Source organism: Sceloporus undulatus, chromosome 3 (assembly GCF_019175285.1).
Source record: "Sceloporus undulatus isolate JIND9_A2432 ecotype Alabama chromosome 3, SceUnd_v1.1, whole genome shotgun sequence".
Taxonomy (NCBI): Eukaryota; Metazoa; Chordata; class Lepidosauria; order Squamata; family Phrynosomatidae; genus Sceloporus; species Sceloporus undulatus.
In genome coordinates, this window is record NC_056524.1 from 99,668,044 (window position 1) to 99,685,781 (window position 17,738).

Here is a 17,738-nt window from a genome sequence, read left to right on the forward strand (position 1 = left end):
TGAAAACGGGATCTCTTTTTTCCCCTTTTCTATTCTTTTTTTCAGTTCACTGTTCTTACTGCTTATTTCCCACTGGAGTTCATAATCTTCTACCCATGAGAGACACTATAATTGGTTGCCATGGAAGTAATTACAATATTAAAATGAAATGATCATTAATAACTAGAATAAGAAGGTTATGTAAGAGTATTTGGTGAAATACACATCAATTTTAATAATACCTTTACAAGGAGAATATCCATGTAGTGAATAAGGTAAGATGAGTAATTTGTTCTCTGGACAGACTTTAAGCTAGTGGAATCTCTTTTATTTTCCCCCAAGAATGATGATGACTACCAACAGGAGTTGGTCACAAAATGGCAGATCCAAGAACTAAAGCCATTATCTACAGAAACTCCATAAAGCTTACACAGAGATACAAACTCCTGTAAGGAATCAAGGATTTTCAAACACTCTAAAACTGATTAGCAGAGTCTCCTTTATCTGAACTGCTTGGGTCTAAAAGTGGTTTGGATTTCCCTGGGGGGGGGGAGTATTTGCATATACATAATGGGATATCTTGGAGATGGAATCCAAGTCTAAATATGAAAATACATTTATATTTCATATATATCTTATACATATAGCCTGAAGGTAATTTTATACATAATATTTTTAATAATTTTATGCATGAAAAAAATGTGTATATTGAACCATCAAAACACAAAAGGTGTCATGATCTTAGCCACCCATCTTGACAATTTAGGATTCTGAAATGTTTTGGATTTTGTAATTCTGGATGAGGAATGTTCAACTTGTACTCTCAGTTTACATATAAGAAACAATTAGACTGATACATAAATCATTAGTACAAGGCCAGCTATGCCAGGTGTATGTTTTTCCTCACTTTTACTTATTCTTATTAAAACAGGGGTGGTCAACCTCCCAGGACTTTAAGGGCAGAAAGGAAAATTGTAAATAAAAATTAAAGGGACTGCACTGAACAGGGACCACTAACTGCTAGAATTTGGGAGTTACAATCTATTTTGCTGCCTCTGTTGCCAGTGCACTGCACACCATGGAGCTCTGCTAGTGTGCAGGAGACAGTGCCTTCTTGGAAGAGGGTGACAGTGATGGCAATGAAGCCTGGAAAAACATGCTAGAAAGTTGCTCTCCTTGCTTTGAAGTCTCACGAATAAATCCCAATTTAATTTCTGTCCACCTCTGCTCTAATCTGACTGCCAGAAACAAAAACCAAGGAGCATTTGACTTGACACTGGGAGAAGTGACATTTCCCCAAAACATTTCATGTTCAACAGAAAGCCAGAACTCAGTGGCAGAGCATGCAATTTGTATGCAGAAGTCTTGGTGACTGAACTTTAAAGTAGCTATCCAAGGTGCTGAACTTATTTACTGAGTAGAATCCAGGGCCTTGGATTGCTCTCTTAAAATATGAACCAAACCCTGAAGTGGATTCATGACCCACTGACATGGAAACCACCAGCCACCGCTGTGCAGAAAGTCCCAAATTCAATCCGAAGCTTCTCTAACTAGTGCTAAGAAAATTTCCTGCAATCTGAGATAGTGGCTGTTAATCAGTAAACTAAACTGGGCTAGAGAGACAACTTGAGCTAACTTGGTGTAAAGTACAAGTTTCCTAGCTTCTGTCGCTTCTGTAGTTCCACTTTATGCCACACTACCTACTTTAACATTATTTTCATTAGGCCCAATTTGTTCTTATTGGGCAATTCAAATTTCCTAAGACTTCATCCTTTGTTTAGGAAACAAAATATTTAAATATTTTTTAAACAATCAAAACTACCCCTGCTGGAGATTAGCTTCCATTTGTAGAGTTACAGGAAAACATGCCGCAGTCTGCTGCTTCTCTGAGAACGAAAACTGACTCAATAAACAAACAAGACAGGTAGCTTGCAATTAATGGAAGGTTTACTAATGGGTTGAATCTACATGTGCATGGGGACCATACATCCTAGCTAAGTAACCCATAGATCAGTAAAAAGAGAAAGTTTTAGGTCTCCCCATCTTTCAGAGAAATATGTGTGAGAGGAAGGAGATTTCAACCTGACAGAGAGAGAAGGGTCTCTTTTGTGTGAGTAACTTTCAAAAAGGAAATTACCTGAATCATATAGTTTGTTTACTTGGTTATAAAAGGTTTTTGGGGCCATGTAATTCAATGCTAGGAGGAGCAAATGAGAGGTTATTAAAAGTGGAAGACAGCAGAGTTTTATATGCAGGTAGTACTATGCTATCTAAAATCCTACTTGTTCTAAGTAGCAAAGTGGGAGGCAAGAGAGAATGCTGAAATTTTCTAACAGTTCTTGTAGCCCAAAGGTAATTTCATACATTATACAAACAAGGTTTCACACTATCTACTTGGCAAGAAACCACAGCCAATCCCAGTCCTTTGGCATGTGCATTTGTACAGAAGTCATGTTTACATTCATGCTTGGTCTTTTTAGAGGTAGATTTACAACAGTAGTGTGTGGGGAGGTCCTCTTCTGCCGGTCAAAGTAGGCAACAATTTAGCAATATGCAGAAGATGTGTTCTCTCAAGGCGTGAAAGACTTTTGTTTGTCATAGCACATGTTTTGCCTTACCTATCTTCTTTCATTTTGAATGCTTTGTTCATTGGTCATTGGAAGATAAAACCAAACTGAATTTGCAAGTCTGATTGCTGAGGCATAAATCTTAGAGGAAATCCCATTGCAGAATGGGAAATGGGTTAATCACAGGAAATACACCATCTGCTTAGCATCTAGTCAGATCCTGAATCATTCTTAGCAGTTCCCATTTGTATTCCTAGTGCAGCAACTAATGGTTTGTCTTAGCACATACCTTTTAAGTGGATCAGAATATTCAGTTTCAAAAATCCTACAGTCTGCCCTTCCTTTACGTGGGGGATTCATTCCGGACTCTCCCGCATAAAGGGAATTCCGCCTATGCTCAAGCCCCATTTAAATGAATGGGGTTCATGCACGTAGCAGCATGGTGGCTCGGCGGCATGTGTGCAACATGGGTGCGTGCCCCATTATTCCTTATGGGATGTGCCAACCCTTCTCCCAGCGCAGCTTTCAGCATATGCTGAAAGTCGCATATATCGTGGGCGCACTATACTGCTCAGCAGTAAACTCCATGCTGTGCATGAAGAAAATCCCAGCTTTGGATCTTAGCATGTCTGGTTAAAATTCTCAGGCAGCATGCTACAGGACCAGAGCTTTTTGGACAAAAGTTCGATATACTTCACAAAGCTACAAATCCCAGGATTCTGTAGGAAGGAGCCATGGCAATTAACATGGCATCAAGCTACTCTAATTGTGCAGTGCAGATATACCCCAAAGCAGCCAAAAGAAAGGCAAGAAAATAATCAGACAAATTGTTCCAGTTTCTTAGGAAATCTTTAAGATATAAGAATCCAGGCTGATGCAGAGACAGCAACCTAATCTATAATTGGATGACACATTGGGCTATAGTAACATTAAATCTGAAGCAATACGGAGCTCTATTTCTGGATTGCTGTCTTTGATGATTTGTAGTGTTCAGTGCTTTTGGTTTTATTCCTTCATCCAGGCAAACCTCATAAAGCAAATGTATCAGCAGCTCATAATTGTTGGCATATGAAAAGATGCCAGGCTTAACAATGTGCCTTATTTCTGAATGCATTGCATGAGCCAGGCAAAGACATTACCACATCTTCTATTAGCAGATCATTTTCCATTTCCATAAATCCATGCCAGAAGATGTGTAATTTTCAGCTGCAAAGCCTGCTCTTCTTCTGCTGGCTAAATCACAAGGAAATTAATTGGCACTGGGGGGAGGCTTCTTTTAAAACCCTGGAAGGATATCTGTCTGTGGAAGACAGAAATAGCAGACATTTTATCTGCATAGCCTAAAAGATTCTAAGAAACAAAATGATACAACTTCCCACAAATTGTATTTCCCAAATTTTAAGAACCTTTGTACCTGTGCTGACTAAGCTACAAAGTTAATTTTAATCATTTGAAATGAGCACATGCAATATTACACTATTTACATACAAAATATATTATATTGGGTGCCCTGAGGGTAGAGTTTTAATTGAACAAGATCCGACTAGTGTAAATTGTCCATCAATATCAATAAACTGATCCTTAAAATTCAATGGCATCTGAATCAAAACATCAACTCATGGTATGTGGGTTAGGCAAGGAAAGGACAGTCTACTGAACCAATGCTCTGAGGAATTTAAACTAAGAGCCCTTTCACGGTTTAAGGAGAGAATGACAGAATAACTGTACCATGTCTTTTGTCTAATAGCCCTAAAAGATCTTCACCTGGAGCCCATTCACACAACAGAATAATAGCACTTCAATTGACATGGCAACATCATATTGAAACCTGGAATTCACAGTATTAGGGAAGGGTATTCAGAATTCTCAGCCCAAGAGATCTAGTAGTTCAACAAACTATAAATCCCAGGATGCTACCATAGCAGCTGAAGCAGAATCATAGTGCTGTATCTGTGTAGTATGACAGGGCCCTAAGCAAAGTACACTAATTATATTAACACAAGAGCTGTTCTTCAGCTACCAGTACTTCTCAATTATTTTCTGTCATGCCCCCCCTAGGAAGAAGAAAACATTTTGCGCCCCCCACGCGACTGTAAATAGTATTTGCTGAGATCAAACAAGCCCCCCTTTACAGAGCCTCGCACCCCCCCTGGGGGGCACGCCCCACTATTTGAGAAGTACTGAGCTATACAAACAATATCACATGAAATAATGATCCAAATTCAGGGAACTGTAGTCCCCCAGAGTAACTTTTCCAAAGTGTAGGTAGGTGTTTTTTTCTATGTCCTTCCTTGTTTCTCAATCCTGACTTCTAGCATGCTCCTTAATGGGTTGTCCTTTGGTTATATCTTATTCTATCACCTTTGTCATATGACTTCTGGCTCAATATCAGGAAAAGTGAAATAACTCCCTCTGCTGCAGCAGGTGCTCTAGGGCAAAGCTGTATATGCTCTGCAGCTCTCCCAGCATTCCCTAAGTTTGGCTGCTGCCCTAGATGCAATGGAAGCTGCTGTCCCATTACCAATTTTGAAGGAAGAATCTCATATCTTCCAAGTATCCCACTGTAGCAGGGGCCGTCTATTAACCTTCTGTTATGCTACTTTTAAAAAGGTTTGTTATTTTTAAGTTCTGGTTTTTCTTTCCTCCATTCACTTTCCCCTTTGGTCCTTGACTAACTCTAAGTGATGCAAACCAAGGTTTGTTTGTTTGTTTGTTTGTTTGTTTGTTGGATTTATATCTGTTTTGTAATCTGTTTTGCTGGTTTGTTTCTATACAGCACGTTTGTTTAATTAAATAAATATTTAATTATTTATTTGTTGTTAACTGCCTTTGAGTCGATCTCGACCCATCGTGACACTATGGATGACAGACCTCCAAGATTCTCTGTCCTCCATTGCTCTGTTTAATTCCTGCAAACCCATACCTGTGACCACCTTAATAGAGTCCATCCATCTAGCATGTGGCACTCCTGTCTTTCTACTTCCCTCCACCTTTCCTAGCATTATTGGTTTTTCTAATGAGTCCTCCCTTCTCATGATGTGCCCAAAGTACAACAACCTCAGTTTTGTCAGCTACCAGGGAGCGTTCTGGCTTGATCTGCTCTAGGACCCATTTCTTTGTCCTTTTGGCTACCCACAGGATCCTCAGCACTCTTCTCCAGCACCACATCTCAAATGAATTGATTTTCTTCTTATCTTCTTTCTTAACTGTCCAGCTCACATAGCCATACACATGCATGGCTTTCATCCTACTTTATCCTTACAACAACCTTGTGGAATACATCAAGAGAGAGAGACTAACTGATCCAAGGTCAACTAGCACATTTCATGACTCATACAGGTGCCCAGTATCTTATAACACCTTGAGATTGACTGAGTGAAATAAGCTGTAGCATTAGCTTTCCTAGGCTTGGTGTGCTTCCTCAGATGCATGGAGTTACCAAATCTATGAAAGCTTATGCTATAATTTCTTTCATTCAGTCAGTCACAAAGGTGCTACAAGACCCCTTTGCATATTGATATTCTAGACTAACATTTATTTATTTATTATATTTATTTGTATCCCGCTCTTTTCCCAGGACTTGGACTCAGAGTGGCTTCACAGCATTAAAAACAGTACAATTAAAAACATTTTTTTAAAAAGGTACATTAAACATGGCCATGTCTCTGAATTCTACTACCATGTAGGTGCCCAGGTCTCTGACGTCCTCATCCAACACTCTAAGCATTAAATTACTCTGGCTCTGGAAGAGGCGTCTTGTCCTTTCCCTCAGGTAGCCAAATGTCTTGGGCCACCTCTCACTGTTCCCCAGGTCCCAGCCCGACAGTATCTACATTTGAATTGATGTAGTATAAAGAAAACAATATGCCTTTTCAATTCTGACAGGAAAATAAGTGCCATATCATGATCAGGAGGAAAGGTTTTTCCACCTTTGCTCTTTCAGTAAAATGTGTCCCAAAAGGGCATAACATTACCTTGATACAGTGGACCTTGATGCTAAGTCAGATGCTGTTTCATGGAGAATATCCAAGACATAGCCATTCATGCCTTTCTAGGACAGTTATGGGAGCCTGAGCAATTAGTCTTAAACTCAGATGTGACAGGGAGCAAAAGTAGCACAGAAAGAGTGGCACATGGCAGTGCCCAGCAAACATATGGCAGAGCTAGGAATCAGTGTTAACCTTGAAACCAATTGCCATACTCCCTGTTTAAATAAATGACCTGATACAGTTCTGAGCAAAGTGAAGCTTCTTCACCTGAGCTCCCAAGCTGTGCATCAATGATATTTTTAAAACAAAAAATTGTAACAGAGCAATAATTTCATTCACATTTTACTGGCTGGTGGCATGGTGAATAGGCTATAGGTTTTAGTTTGAATTTTAAAGGAGCTATGAAAGGTGCTGTACCTTTTCCCCCATAACAAATTTAGCATCTTGCATACCTCCTTTAAATTTCATACTAAAGCCTAGAACACATTCAGCAGTCCATGAACATGGAAGCTACCAAATACCATTATTATGTATGTCATGGAAAGGAAGGTGGGGCAGAAATATTTGGACGGGTTGATGGGCAGCATGTTCCCTGACTTACAGCATCAAAGATATCCTCTTGTCTCCATGTCTTGAATGCCTATATAGCAGGTTGGACTGGATGGCCCTTGTGGTTTCTTCCAACTCTATCAGTCTATTTGCTCCATAATCCCTAGCAGATTTCTATAGACACTAGAAATCTGTGCTTGCTTCTAAACAGAGAATATGTGAGAGATACATACCAAGGAAAGGCAGGGGGAGAAGTAGCAGCAGAGCAGAGAGGTCTCTGGAGATGTATGGCACATTTGTTTAAGTTCTGCTTTATTTATAAATATATAGGCAAGCAAAGAAGCACAGCAAAGGAGTACCACTACCATACCACAAAAAAACATGAGCCAAGTAACTCACAGTGCAGCAGGGTATACTGAGACATTTAGCTGCTTAAAATGAATGGTTTCCCTCCACCACCCACTAAGTCAGAGGAGCTTAGCACCAAAATATAATCCAAGGTATTTTACTATATGAGGCTGAGAATCTCAGAAGCAACACTATTCTTCTATTAAAACATTAAAAACACTACAATTACATATCAAATCACTAACCATTTCCTGTTGTTAACCAAAATGCAAGGATCACAAGAGAGCACCCACAATCAATATACAAATGGGGAGGTTAATCAGCTCAAATGACGCCTGCAAGAAGACTTTGGGTAACTAAAGGTGGGGTCAGACCTACAGATAACAGTTCCAAAGAAACTGAACTTCTAGAATGCAAGTTCTAAATATATTTATAACAGCAAAAGGAGAAATCCGCTTTTATTCAAAAATGCACATTCACACACATACATTCAAGTACTATTGAGGTGGTAGCTAATAGCGATTCAGCGGTTTTATCAGAAGGGAATACTGTGCTGGGTTCAGGCACAGAACTTTGATCAGGGGAACATTCTGAAGTGCATCTGGCTCAGCACACTGCCTTAGGATGTCGGGTGGCCCGAGTGTGCTGAAAAGTCAAGGGAGTTACTAACCAGGTGTCTTGCTGATCGCAACCAAGACCAAATTGGGACTACCCAAGTGGGTTCATATCTATATATGCAAAGTCTATCCCAGGGCAATTTCAAGACTTGAATGGGTTTCCCTAAGAATGAGCAAGGAAACTGAGAATTGCAACTGATTCAATGTATCAACTCTACTTGAATTAAGTTTCAAGTCCATATATCCTGTTAAGCAAGTATGGAGAATGCATTGATTTTCTTCTGTCTATATTAGAAGTAGTCCCCTTCTTCATTTTTATTTTTCTCACACATCCTTCTAATGAGGTTTGCTCTCTCTTTGCTTTCATTGCTTTTGTATTATGGTCAACTTGTGGCCCACCAGATACCGTTGGCATACAACTTTAATTGTCTCTTACCATTGGCTATGCTGTGTTGAGCTGGTAAAAGCTGCAGGCCAGCAACATCTAGAGGAGCATGTGGTTTCTCATCCCTGCTGTTAAGCAGAAAATTCCAGATGTGTGGCCTAGAGCTATCTGCTATATAGATATTAGTGATGAAAGAGATCTAATCAGATGAGGCTGTTATTGTTGTTATTTATTTATTTGTTTATACCTCTCCTCCTCCCCACCCCCAATAAAAAATCCAGGATTCAAGGCTTAGAAAAATTAAAACAAATACAGTTAAAAGCATTTACAAAGACTCAATAAAAATATTAAACAACTATTGTTAAAATGCAGTTAAACAATCCCATATCCTCCAACTGTCCTGATTTGGCTAGGATTAATCCTCTGTTGTCCCACTTTGTCAGCTGCTTCTAAAGTTTCCCAGTTTCTCTCTTCTCCTCCCACTTTCCCTCTTGGTCCTGGCTTACTTCAGTTGCTGCAAACTTGGTTCAAAATGCAAAAATTATTTGCACTCAACTCAGAAGGGAGAGCAGAGAGGAGGAGGAGGAAACGTGCCCCTCTCTGATGACTCAGGCAAAAGCAAACTGCTGCAGCCTCTTATCGCTTATTTTTTTCTTCATCGTTAATAACACTTACCATCTTGGCCACACTATTATGTTGCTTTCCTACTTGTAGATGCCTACGGGATAAACTCACTCTAGAACTTGTTTGAAGGCCCTTCTCTAGGTGTCTAAGCCATCATAGATTTACCAGGGGGTTGGAGTACTAAGAGGAAAGGCCCTTTTCAGTGGTGGCATCAAGACTATAGAACAGCATCCAGAGGAATGTTTTCCGCACACCATCATTGCCTTGGTAAGGCAGCTGGCAAAATCTGTCCAGTTCTCACAAGCTTTTTCAGTAATAAAAAGATGATAAAAGTTGAATTTATTCTTCTTAACCATATCCACTTTTATTTAAAAAGCTGCCATGGGATTTTGTTGGTAAGGTCAGATGTGTATTTTGGGAACAAACAGTAAAAATAAGGAAACTTTCTGGGCTAATTTAAGTATGTTTCAGGTTCATTGATTTGTCAGAATTCTAACTCTTCCAATTCATAGCAATGAAACATTATTTAAGTTGGCTGGATCATGCTAGAATTTAAAATAAGGTACTAATGGAATTATCTGAAACATATTCAACAATTTAATACAAGAATAGAACATTTTGGCCTACAAATAAAACATGACAAATAAAATATAGTAGGAAACCCAGATATCTGTATTTAATGTAATATTCTTCTTTTGAAGATCACATTCTTTTGTTCAGCAATGAAAATTGTATGTTTTGAGGAAACATCTACATACAGGCCCTTGAGGACACACAGCACACCAAAATGTATATTCAGGCACACAACATTAAAAATATATGTTTAATTAGCATCTGATTTACTTTTTTATTTATACAATCCCCCTTTGCCTTCTGCAGCCAGAATTAGAATATGCAACAAAATTAATCCAACAAAGTGCAAGTACTCTAATGAAGCAGTTTTAAAAATAGAAACTGACATAAACTAGGACTGACTAGTGTCTCCCAGGATGAATAAAATCATGTGCTTTACCTTTTAAGAACCTTCTCTTGGTACTTTCTGCCAAGGCCATACTTCATGCAAATCTTGGCCATGTCCCTTGATTCAAGTGCCGACATTCTGCTACTGAAACATAAAGAAATTTCTAATTTATAAAAGCCATATTCAGAAAAAGAAAATGTGCCTTCCATTGTATATAATAAACATAGCAACTGAACAGAATACAACAATAAAGATTTTGTGTCAACAAAATACAAAAGATTTTGCAGCATCTGTACAATAGACATAGCAACTGAACAGAATATAACAATAATGTTTTTGTGGCATTAGCAGAACTAAGAAATACATTGTGACCTTGGTATCTGCTGAGGTTTTGTTCCAGGACTCACCCATCCCATCCCATCCCATCCCATCCCACCCCGTGGATACAAAATCCATGAATGCTCAAGTCCCATTAAATACAATGGCACAGTAAGATGGTGTCTCCTATTTCAAATGAAAAAAAAAATCAAGGTTTGCTGTTGGGAATTTATATATTTTACATTATTTTCAAACCATAGGTGCTTCAATCTATGGATTAAAAAATCCATGAATATGTAGGACTGACTGTATTACTTTTTTTTGGACTGCAACTTCCAGAATTACCTGACAAATATTACTAATGGGCATGCTAGCTGGAGATTCTAGGTGTTGTGATCCACTTCTTTTCCTTCAGACACTAGAAATAACTGATGAACTCCAAGGAGGGCCTTGCAACCCAGTGTATGTATATGTGCTTTCAATTCACCTGTCAGTTTATGGTGACCCAATGAATTTGGTAGGGTTTTCTTAGGCAAGGAATACTCAGACATGATTTTGCTAAAACCTTCCTCTGAAATATAGCCCACAGCACCTAATATTCATAGGCAGTTTCTCATCTGGGTACTAACCAGGGCTGATCCTGTCCAGCTTCCAAGATCAGAAGAAGTCTGGTGCCTTTAAGGTAGTGAGACTTAATAAGGCTCATCAAAGTTTGTCTGGTTCCCATCATTTCTATCACCACTTTTTCACAGTGGCGCAGGCACTGGCCCAGTGGGTCTAAAGAAGAGAAAGTCTGTAGTCCTCCAAACATTGGAACTCCTAATGCTATTCGTGCTGTTTGTCCAGCAGTGACAAGATGACTACTTATTCCCCATCCCTGATCTAGAGGCACTAGTTACCTCTTCACTCTGGAGAGGCTTACCTAGTATGGTGCATGTACAGTAGTCCCTCCACATTCACGAACTTGACATTTGCAAATTTAGTTATTTGCAAGCTCTCTCCTGGAACTGCCCATGCCTGAGAGAGCTGTCCTAGGCATCAGAGGGGAGGTGGGAGGGGCTTGCTTTATTTGTGGATTTTCCACATTTGCGGGGATCTTGTTCCCCTAAATTCTGCAAATGTGGAGGGCCGACTGTATTTTGGGAAGCTGGGCTCCATCTCAGCTCCAGTTGGCAGCTGGCAGCCTCCATCACTCAGACACTCTACTGTGACCAGGAAGACAGTGCATTGTAGGAGGTGTAACATGAAAACTGCTTAGTGGCAGTCAGGTCACCATGAGTAATTGGTTCTCAACAGTGCCTGTGCCAAGTAAACTGACCAGGGAGTCAAGAGTGACTGGTAGCTGAAGGAGATAATGATGAGAGGCATTGGCATTTCTGCCATAAACTATGGTGGAGGCACTAAATAGTTCTCCTGAGGGCAAAGAGGTAGGTATCTTCACTATGCCTACTCAAGCCTAAATTACAAACATGAATAGGAAGGAGACCAAGTGAAAGTAATACTACAGTGTCCTCAGATTAGAGATGCCATGTTTTGAGAATTTGAGCTCATTCTCTCCTCCCTCCCTTCCCCCTCTCCCTTTAATAATGATTGGTCTCCTTTGATAATGATTGGTCTGATATTTTTATATTGTTCAAGAAAAACATATTTAGAAATGTTTACATTGAACATCTATACCACACTCTCTGGCTGGCTCTATTCTCAGGACACATGCCATGGGGCTATGTTTTATATGATTTTCCATGCAGAAAATTAATTTAAATAAATATTAGGCTCTCCAGATGCTTACATCATAGCTATCTGTCATTTTAGCATGATAGTTCCATGTTTCCTGAACTAACCAATTCAGACTAGGATAGCAAACTCATGCATTATTTCCTGAGACAGAACGTAAAATGGCTGAGATTATCTTACATGCAAGCCACTGCTTCTCTCCTATTTGGAACCAGTACTCTACTGCAGGTTATTGAGTTATATTGCCAAGTAGTGAGACAGAAACTGCAGTTTATTTCTGACTCTGTGCACCTGAATTACCTGATGGATTGCACTGCAGTTGTGAGGCTCTGCTCCAAATGGATACAACCCAAAAGAGATCACAGCATTGATGCAGTATAGATCCATTGGCACTGGCCTCCCTTACATATGTCTATAGGATGCAGTAACAGTTCTGTCCACTGGCAATGCACCATAACATAACAAGCTTTTTCTCCCTCTTGTGGAAAGTCGTTGTCCCTTCTGCCTTCATTGGAGTTATTGTAACCCCTTCAGGCATATTCCTCAAACCTTACACACATTTGCTACATACATTTTTGCCCAGATGTAAGATTTGGCCAAATATGTGTCTGCCTAAGAGTTTGGTTCTTGACAAGCCTACCCCCTCCCCCAATTTACCAAAGATTATACATATGCACATACATGCATGCTGAAATCATTTACTTCTAAAAATACATATAATTGCCCTCAAGCTATCTCAGACTCTTCCATGGGATATTGGTTTGTTTACTGCATGCAATCGTATATTGAAAAACCTTACGATTATGAGTTCTGAAGCTCCCACTGATATGAAAGAAAGTGCAAAATTATGATAATGACATGTTGTAAAAAATCTCAGGCATTTGCCAAGTTAACAGTGACTTTTCATCTTTATGGCAGATCATATTAACAAGATTTTTCTCCCACATGAAATGTTTGACAGGACAATATTATTATTGATACCTGCAGATCAAATTTCCGGTATTACAATTACTGGCACATTTGGCATGCTAAAGGACTCAGGAGCTGTTTTATTAAACAAACAAACACACACACACACACACACACACCATATAAGCAAAAACAACATATTGCTATTTTCAGTATGTTTTTGTTTTTTATATCTGCTCAGAGAGTATTTGTCTTTTTTTGCTTTGTTATTCTCTTTTCTGGAATAAATTTGATCTATTTTACAACATTTCTGTATTCTAGTCTAGTTAATGGATGCACACATTATGTATGTATGCCAAGAGCATTTTCTTGGCTTTTTTTGTTTTGTTTTTTATTTATATACCGCTATTCCAAAGATCATAGCGGTGAACAGCAAGGAAGCTAATTAGCAAGGAAGCTAAATGCCCCCAACAGTCTGGGTACTCATTTTAGCAACCTCAGAAGGATGCAAGCCTGAGTCGAGCTTTTTATAGTTCAGCTTTCTTAATTTAAGCCACCTTAACTGTCCAAGCTACCCTCAGTCTATTGGACAGCATTTCTGTACAGCTATATTTACTCGTCAAGTGACAACCCAATGTTTTTTCTTCAGTCTGTTTTAGAAGCTTCTGCTTCACACATATCTTGTTTTTTTTAAAAAAAAAATCCCCCCTCCCATATATATTAATGAAACTTCTTGAGAGTTATAAATGTCTAGTATTTTATGCTGCAGTGAAGACAGGTCCCTCTTATTTTTATTGCCTTCCTCTATGTTCTCATCTTTTTCTGGTTGTAAGAACATTTTGCTTATTCACAGATGTATCCTATTTTTGAATACTATATTTATACAATATTTCTTCCTACTTTCTTTCACTTTACTTTGTCAATATCATGTGTTGGTATTTGCCCTTTTTTCCTTCCTTCATTTGAGATTATCTTTTTTAAAAAAACATTTACAGACACTTTCATATTAGTCTTTATTAAATAACCAGTGTTTGATGTGTGGATTTAAACTGAGTTTTGTTTTCCCCAATAGTGAATGTTTAGCTAGATAGATATCATCCTATGGAATAAGTATGGGGCTGGCCAATTACGTTCAATGCTCTTTATGTCATATTGTGTGTGTCTCCCAACTTTGGGTGAATTTGTTCTGCTAACTTCCAAAATTGCTAGCTATTTCTTTTCTTCAATGCAAGCACTCCTGTCAATACTCTTTTTCATATTCATTTATTTCATTCCCCCTTACTTCAATTTCTACTATATATTGCATTACTGCTCTCCAGACCTGGATATCAGACTTAATGATTTCCAAACTACCTTCCTTTATTTTCCTTCTTTTCCTCTTAGATTTACAATGTTTCCATTTTTTACTTCTGTTGCAACTTTCCTCTAGCATTTTTATGATTTTTCATTATTACCTATGGACTATTACCTACTTTATAACACTTTGTCTTATTCTTCCATTTGGTTTCAGAAACTGCCCCATGGTTCAGAGGCAGCTCTCTCTATCCTGTAGTCCAGAGAGGGGATGTAAATCCTTGATTATTTCATTTTTGCGCAGGGGCCATGCTAATCTTCTCTGTATTGTTCCAATTTTAGTATATGTGCATATACTAGTATATATGTACTATTATATCAATAGTATTTTTGCATGTGAAGATAAATAATTGCTGTCGTTTCTCCCTGATCATGGGGAAAATGAATATTGGTCTGCACTCTTCTCCTTGTATTAGAATCTCAGAAAGTCTTGCAGAGAAATTATACTGTAAATATATGTAGGGATTTTTGTGCAAAAAATATGCCTTCTGTGCAGGAAACTAATTTTATGTAAGGAAAACTATGGAAGAGTTTCTTTGTGCAACCCCCTCATCCAAAAAACAGGCATTTTTCCACAAAATAATTCCTCCACAAGACTTTTAGATGTGCAAATGCAGAAAGCAAACTGCAGAAAACCGTTGTTGCTCTATTTTTTCCTGATGAGTTTCCTGTGAGGAAACTCTCTCTCTCTTTGAGCTAAGGCTTGTCTACACAATTAAAATATCTCCTCATTCTGTTTGAATAGACTGCAGTCAGACCATGCACAATTTGGAGGAACTCAAGATTTGCAAGGGTGGGCTCTATCAATTCCACAGTAAAAGGAATTATAGTTTTTACTGGAGTATCTGCAAATATAAGCAAGGACTCACATTACCAAACATGTGACCATCCATTGGCTTCGCATGGATTTGCATGGCTGTGCATTTTTGACAGAGTGGGGGCAAATAGACATGAATTTGTGCAGAAAAGTGAAGACAATTAAGCACTGATGTGAAAGTGCAAAAATCCATAGCAATTCACATAATTCACTGACTTGTTGACTAACCCTAGAAAAAGATAATTCTGAACATTCTTTCCATCCCTAACAAAGAGCTACCTTAAAAACTGAAACCAGAATCCTCTATGGGTTATGAATGTGTAACTGGAGTTATGCACTCATCAATAATTCCTATTCATGATATCTCTGTAGCCCCTAGTTAAGGGTATACGTAGGGACTATTGAACTGAGGAGCTCATACCTGTAGTCTCGATAAGCACTGAAGAAAGTATACATGTAGACAGGCATAGCCACTACTAGCAGTGACAACATTACAGGGTTTGATTCCTCACTGATCTCTGATGCGATAGGCATTATTCCAAACAAATGTATTAAAAGCTATCTGACATTCATATGGTGGCAACTGATATCTGAACTTCTTAATAATTTATTTGGTGGTGGTAGTGTATGTGTATGTTTATAAACACGACTCAGGCTTGCATCCTTCCGAGGTCACTGAAATGAGTACCCAGACTGTTGGGGGCAAATTAGCTTACTTGTTAATTAGCTTACTTGCTGTTCACCGCTATGATCTTTTGAATAGTGGTATATAAATAAAACATATTATTATTATTATTATTAAATGCTTGTATGCTGCCTGACAGAAGCTGACAAATTCTAAATACACTGCAACAAAGCATTCAATTCCATTGAGCCATACTTTAGAAAATGTTGCTTACACTTTAGTCTTCTGAGCACTGCCCTTATAATAAGCAGGGTAATTGCTCAGAATGAAAGAAGGGGGATTATAGTTGGGTGCAGAATAGATTAATGGTGATCTGAAAGCTAATGTAACTTCAGTGTATGACTGCTAATTTCTTGCATTACCTGCCATATCTCTTGAAAGCCTTTCTCCATTCAAGATGCTTCATACAAGTTCACCTGTCTATGTTCATGACTTGGTGATTGGTCCATCAAGTGATTACTCATGTGCATGAGTCAGATAGATGAGGTTTTCAAGTCACTTGATTTCAGCTGAAAGGCAAGGCTCCTATCTAGTGTCAGTTCTGACATTCAGCTGCTAGTCATCCTGTGTTTACTACTTAAAATAGGTTTCAGGTTACTGCCCCCTGTCCTCTTGAGTCACTATCTTAGTGCCCCTCTGCACCTATTTCTCGATATTAGGTCTACTACTTATGCAGCAGCCAGCAATATCTACCACATGACAAAGGCTGGCATAGGCAAGAGCTTTTGGGTTGCTGTTCAGGCAGCTGCTCAGTTGATACTCCCTTCGCATCTGGTTATCCTGGGAGCAACAACTGAGCAGCTGGCTGAGCAGTGCCAGCCTTGCAGTGGGGAAGAGGCTTCTCAGTCACTGCTCAACCAGCTTCTCAGTCACCGCTTCCTTTGCACACAATCACCCTGTCAATTAGCCCTAGCCAAGTGAGAGATTTTGAGACTTATCCCAAAATATCTGGAAGAATATAGTTTCCCACCCCTGCCCTAGAACCTAATATCTACCTAATATCTACTGCTTGACATTTCTCTCTCCATGCATTTTATACTTTGGTTTACACCAGAGGTACACAAGGCTTTTGTGGGGTAAGAGGACAAGCCCTGTTGTGTGATCTGAAAACCTCCAGCATCACTGCTATTTTTGAACACATTGCTGGAACTGTTGTTGTACTGCTGCTAGTAGCAATGGCTGAGCAGCTTTTCAGTTATTGGAATACAAAGGAGGCTTGCTTTCTCCCCCCTGCAGTAACCATAAAGCTGCCTAGACTGTTGCTTTACCAGTGATAACAATAGCATCAAACCATTAATCATTGGTGAGACTGCTGAAACAGAAGAAAGCATCATTTCCCCAGTGACCACAGAAGCACTGTACAAAGACTGGAGAAGTGCAGGTGAGTAAGAAACAGTAAATGGTAGCTGCACCAATGAGTGGCCAACACTTGATGTTGCCCTCAGGGCAAAAAGGCAGCACATCCTTGCTTTGCATCAAAGACCATGAATGACGTTTGAAGAAGAGCTACATACACTTAGATATGATACACACTTATATTCACACATAACTTTTCACCTAAAAGTGACAACATGGTGCATGCTTGTTATTCTTTCCCTTGTCTTTGGAATGCTTGGCTGTGGAACTGAGCTATAACAATTTGATAGGCAGTAATATAACACTTACCCATCTGTGGCAAGCCATCACAAATAATGTCCTGTGAACTCTTCATACACTTGACTTTTATACGCAAATTTCTTCTGTGCATGTGTGTGTGTGCCAACTACAAACTATAAATCTATAAACTGAGGATAGGATTGCACTGTTAATTTGGGCAGCTACTAGTCACTAGACTGACTTAGAGTGAAGCATAAATTAACCTAAGAAAACCGAAGTATAACTGTATGTTTCTCATATATTGCAT

General features: G+C 39.0%; 1 non-coding gene across 1 annotated transcript; it reads right to left on the minus strand.

Moving 5' to 3' along the window:
* Positions 1-14,535: 14,535 nt before the first annotated feature.
* LOC121927435 lies at positions 14,536-14,644 on the minus strand. Its single transcript, XR_006103209.1, has one exon. It is a non-coding gene; the product is annotated as a U6 spliceosomal RNA (small nuclear RNA).
* Positions 14,645-17,738: the final 3,094 nt, after the last annotated feature.